Below are 6,000 nucleotides of genomic sequence, written 5' to 3' on the forward strand. Positions count from 1 at the left end.
CAGTAATAGTGGGGGGGGTTTCTCTTGATTCTGGTGGTTGTGTAGGCTTAAATGTGTATTTGAGAGTGAGCTCTTTCGCTGAATTGAGAAGTATTATATGACTTAGGCACATGAACAAGATGGCGTAGATGCTCACACCTGCAGTGAATACTCGCGTTGCTGAAAAATATTTTCCGTTGGAATGAAGTAGCTTGTAACTGAAGCAGCAGCTCTGAACCAGAAGAAGACAGGACATGCGGGGAGTGAGCAGTGTGGTTTTGCTGCAGGTCTTTGGCAAGTTTCTTTCCAAGCAGGGAAAGTACACAGCACTGTGCTGTAAGCAGGTGGAAATCCCAGCCCAGGAATATGTCCCTTGGAGCAACAGAGAAAGGATGCTCTTCTGGAGGGAGAAAGGCATTGCTTTTAAAATAGGTGGAGATAAACACAACCCTAATGGATGCAAACTAGCCCACACACTAGTGCTTACAGCTGTAAAAGTACACAAGGGAGGATGCTTCATCCAGTAATTACAAGCGTTGACCTAGCTACAAAGGCATGAGACCCACAGTGAGCGTTAGTGAGTGTCCTTTCAGTCTAGTAGCATATTGAATTTTACTTAATTATGCAATTTTATCTGCTGTTCAAGACTTAGTGAAAAGAAGTAATGCCATTTTTAATAAGAGCTTTTGAAGTCAGGTGCATTACAGCACCTCATGCTTGAGACAGACTGCTTTTACTGCAGGACACTCAAAGTATTGGCCTAAATTTGCTGCTAGTTCCTAAAAATGAAAATGTCCTTGAGCAGTGACCATCATCCCTTCAAACAGTTTGGAAACAGGTTTTTCCAGGGTCGAGCAGCAGCTGTGGGCACTGAGTGCCCATCACGGCCCGACCAGCCTCACCTGGGCCCTCGCAGCACCTGCTGCCCCCAGAGCTGCATATAAGCTGAGTCTTGAGCCCAGCACTGGTTTTTGCTAAGTCTGATTTCCTGGGGGGCTTCCTGGTTGCCTTTGGAGATGCCTCTTTGCTTCAGAGCTGCTGGATCGCCGGACCGCTGGCTGCCGCTCTCCTTGCGCAGGTACGGTGCCCGCGGCCGCTGCGTCTGCGTCGGGCTCGGTTTGTCTGCTCGTGTGGAGAAGCGCCCGGCCGCGCTGCTGTGCTTGCTCCTTGAGAGTGCAGGTTTTGGTGCTGGACGGGACGGTGTTGTTTGCTGGCTCTAAACCTGGCAACAGGGATATTTTCTACTCTTTAGTTGGAAGCACTTTAGTTCTTAAAGACTCTCTGGATTTGCGTCTAGAATTTAGGAAATTCTGAACTGCAGTACTCTGAAGAGGCATGTTTCTATTGAGGTTTTTGCAGTTATAGCTCTTCTTTAGATGATGTGTTTGGTTTCTCTCTGCTGTTAAGCTTCAATGAGTTATTTTGGAGACTGGTCTCTGTATAGTTTCGACACTGCTTTTTAAATTGCATGCATTGCACTGTAAGTACTGTTGACTTTGGGAGCTGCCTCCTTTTGTACATCAAAACATTTCTCAATTACAGTGCGTTCTCAGAAGGCTTTGTTTACTTCCACATACAAGCAGTTCTAGCCTCAGACTCCCACTTTCTCCTGCGTTATTTTGTATATAAATTAGAACGAGCCCTCTCACACTGAAGTTACCAGCTAGGCAAGGTAGCGACTGGCAGGCGGGAGGCAAGCTGCCTTGGGTGGGGGCGAATCCGACCACTGATGGGAACAGCACTGGTGCTTGCATTTTTAATAGGAAACCTGCTGTTGGGGTGGGGAATTGCTGTCTCAGAACTGGCAACAGAAGATGCATTTATCTCTGCTGACTTCTCCCATTGCCACATTTGACATGTTAATCGGTTGCCCGTCCTTGTGTTTTGCAGGGGAGTACTTTCCCTGCCCTTTAGTTGTGCAGAAGGGAAATGAATGCTTGTAGCTCTCTCTGGCCCTGGGCAGGGTTGTGAGACAGGAGTTTCTGCAGGTCAATAAAAAGGGTTGGAGGGTGTTAGTGTCTGGAACTTTGGGTGGAAGGTCTTGGCGTTGTGCGGTACTTTGCACAGAGCCCGTTTGGGGGGAATATTCAGCCTCCCTGAATTCTCCAGGGCATTGTCTGCATCCTGTCGTGTTGCCTGTGAAGGCCCGGGTTATGTATTTGTGTTGCACTGGGCACTCCCTTGTGCACAACTGAATGTCCCAATGTAAAATAAAGCTCAGGCATTGAACTGTAAGTCGGACTGTTTGCAAAACAGCCGCCTTACTTATTGTGCTGCTCCAGGGCATGCAATAGCATCCTGCCTTATCGTGGAGCTTGCTTTTGGCCGGGTTGGTCTGACTAAGCTCGGCTGACAGGAGGAGCGTGGCCCGCCTGGGCGAGGCAGCGTGTCCAGAGCAAGGGCCCGTTCGGTTCCTGGCAGCCCGAGGGGCCGAGCGATCCTGAGCTCGCTCCCGTGCCTCGCAGGGTTCCTAAAGCCGAGGCTGGAGCGATGCCGGTGCCTGCTGCGTCTGTCCCGTTGCAGTGCAGTCTGCTCCTCCGGTGGGAAGGTTGACTGGGGAGCGACGCGGTCCTTGGCCATTCCCACGGAGCAGTGCTGCTATGGGCGGCATCCAGCACAAGGCATCGTATGACTGGTAAAAACTTTAGAAGAAAATGGTCTGATGTGGTCTTCTCACCCTTAAAAACATGTGCTTTTAGACTGTCAGTCTTTAGCAAAACACTAGCATTAAACCATTTAACTTGAGGGTAGGAGCTACACAGTTCATCCTTCTTTAAGGCTCGTCCTTTGTCTTTAGAGCCCCATGCTAGTTCTCCATCAGGCTCTTTATCGGGCAGGAGATCACTGGCACTTGCCTTGCTGCCGTCCTCTTTTAGAAGTGTGTCTCGGACAGGGCTGTCGACCACTTTGGTTCATCGGATCATTTTTCAGCACGATAAGACGCTCTCTGGGAGGCAGCCCTCCCTCTTCCCAGCAAGAGCAGTTCAGGCTGTTTTAATCCCATGACCACAGAGTGTGTCAGGGCGTGCGCCGTAATCTCATCTCCGCCCCGAGTTGTCAGAGGCCTTTGCCTTGCCACGTGCCTATTGCTGCGCTGTAGGTTCTGCATCATAAGAGCACAATCCCAATTCAAATTTCTTGATCTCGAACACAGGGGTGTGCAACCAGGATGCAGAAAAACTTTTCTGGAATAACTTGTCAGTGTGATAGATGACAAATGACGTCACCAAGTACAACCTAATATGGCTGGAGTCTCGGGTTTCCTCTGGACCTTGCTTAACAGCCAGTAAGTGACACCACAGGGATTACAGGGCAGTGAGCACCCTTGCAAAGGTCCGCTTGCAGTTCACCCGCGTCTCCCTTGCACCTCGCCCACGGTAGCTGGACTCAGCGTGGCGTGAGCTGATGTGCTCCTCAGCGTGAAGTTCCCTGGGAGCTTTACGCCTAAAGACTGTAAAGTGTATAGGGCTGGTCGTGTGTCCCAGTTGCCTTCCAGAAGGGTGCTTGGTAGTGCTGACCCTGCCCTTGAAGCTGTTGCGAGCGTAATAAACACGTTAATGAAGGTAAAACAATATTTTGGATGACTGGAACACGCCCCTCCGTTGCCTGGGTAGGTGGTTGCAGGAGTTTGTTCTTCTGGGTCAGGCTGATGCGCCTGTGCTTGATCTAGAGACCGTGCGTGGAGGGCCGCGCAGTATTTCATCACCATGGCTCGGTGTGCAGTGGGCAGCGTCCTCGCGCAGATTTGGGCCGGTGATGGTGTGGTCATCTGGCATGTTTTTCCTTCTGGTATTCCGTGGCGGTATATTTGCATGCTTCTTCCTTTGTAGTTTTCAAATGCTAAGAATTTGTGGGCAACAGTTTTAGTCTTCAGCAAGAAGCTGCGTGTTTTAAACATAGAAGCATCTTTTCCTCTGAATCACTTTGTAAGGAAATGAATAGCAGTAATGGTTCCCATGTTTCACTGGCATGCCACTTAGAATTTGGAATACTTAACACTTTTTCCAAAAGTAACCGCAACTGGGATGAAGGTGTACACCGATATATAAATAATATAGCAGCAGTCTATGAGCAATCACGGGTGTGGCATCCAAATATGATTCAGAAAAAATAATGAGCAGTGTGGATGAAAATAGGTATTTGGGTGGGGATTATGCAAGGCCTGAATTACAACGCAGGATGGGTGGGGGTAACACCTCTTTCGCTTACAAATGCTAATCACAGGCTCAGCAGCCAGAGGAATCTCTGCAGTGCTGTTTAGCAAATATTAATAATTAAACTTTGTGTGCTAGATTTTCAGTGCCAAGGAGCTAAGGGAAACAGAACATTTGCTATCAGTTTTCGGTTTTAAATGACTATAACCTGTTCTGGAAAGCAAGCTACCAAGAAAAGGAAATATTAGGCTACTTTAAAAAATACAAAAGTTTACCCCAGGAACACGCCACTCACACTGAATAGGTTACTGAACTGCAGAGACCCTAGAAGCAGATAAAATCATGTGTCTCATTACCTCCATCTCCAATTTCTTGCCAGTAGTCTAGAGAGTGTGTAGTTAACGTGTAGCTTGTAATACTATTAAACATGTTTATAAGGGCTGCGGTCTGTAATCATGAGTTCGAAGGGTGGGAATTCCACTGTGACTGATCTGGTCATCATCTTAACCCTGAATTCCTGACAAGACTCGGTATGAACACCATCAGCAACTACTCCCTGCTGTAATAACTGCCCTTGCAAAACTGCTGGTGCCTTTGTCCTGGACTAGATGGATGCTTGTCCAGCCTACAGCTTCACTCAGACTGGTCGAAAACAGAACAAAGGCTGCAGCAATGAAAGGCAATCTCGGTGAGAGCTCTTCTGCAGTTTCAGTGCAGCGGCAGTTGTGTCTGGGATTGAATGGAAAGCTCTTAGTGACAGCAACAACAATGATCAGTAATTTTAAATGACTGCGGAATTCAATTACGTTGCCAATCAGCATGCTTCCAAGTTGGGTTTATCTTGTGTTTAGATGTATCCCTTAGGATGCAATAGAAACTGCTGACCAAGAGGTTTTTAACTGACCTCCCAGTACAGCTGTGTGTTATTTCCTGACAGCTGTTTAGGAGCAAGTTAACATGGTGGAGAAGTTAAGCTCATGGGGTTTTCAAGTCACACAGTCTCTTCCTTTCAGGAAAAGGCACATTGAGGCAAACATCCTATCCTTTAGTTTCCAGCTCAGCTCCTCGGGGTAGATTTACTGGTCTGAAACTCAGCAGGTGGGGGGTGTTTCGCCACTCTTGGGGCATGGCCTTTCCTTAGATGCACATCTTTCTTCCCTGTTTTAACACAAATTCCTTGACTCTTCCGACTTCGCTGTATCAAGCTGTAACTGCTTTGAAGTGTGGTTATTCCAGTCCAGTCTATCTGGCGAGGGGCTCTCAGAGGCGAGCTGTCAGGCCTTGCCCAGCTGAGCCCAAGCTCTGAGTATTCAGACACGTGAGCAGGCTGTTGCAAAAGCATGTTGTGTCCTGCAAGTCTTATCATGTGTCGGGGATGAGCAGAGAAATGTCTTCTGGCCAGAACCTGCAAAGCTTCCCTCACAACGCTACAGCCTTAATTACTCACCTGGAAAACAAATACAATTTTTGCATCACACAAACTTTGTCCCCCAAAGCACAGGAATCCGGTATCTAAGAACATACAAGCAAGGCTTCCGGGTGCTTTTGTCAGTGACCCCCTCTCTGTCACCCAGAGAGAACCACTGAACCGTGGACCAAGTCCTCAGTGAAACCCTACTGCTCTGGATTTTTTAAGGGAAAATAGCCAAGTTACTTAAATGCCGTAAGACTTGACTATGAATTACTTTCCTCATACTGAAGAGGCACATGAGCTCTGCAACCTGCTTTAGTGTTTTGCTCATAGCCCGGCAGTTCCAGCCACCATTTTCCATTCAGGTTCAGTCTGTTTTGCTTCAGTTGCACTAAAGTTCATCATTTAACTTCTGGAATGAGACTTAACTCTGTGCTGTTATTCAGCTGACATGCA

The sequence above is a fragment of the Streptopelia decaocto genome, assembly GCF_964273445.1.
Source record: "Streptopelia decaocto genome assembly, chromosome: 20".
NCBI lineage: Eukaryota > Metazoa > Chordata > Aves > Columbiformes > Columbidae > Streptopelia > Streptopelia decaocto.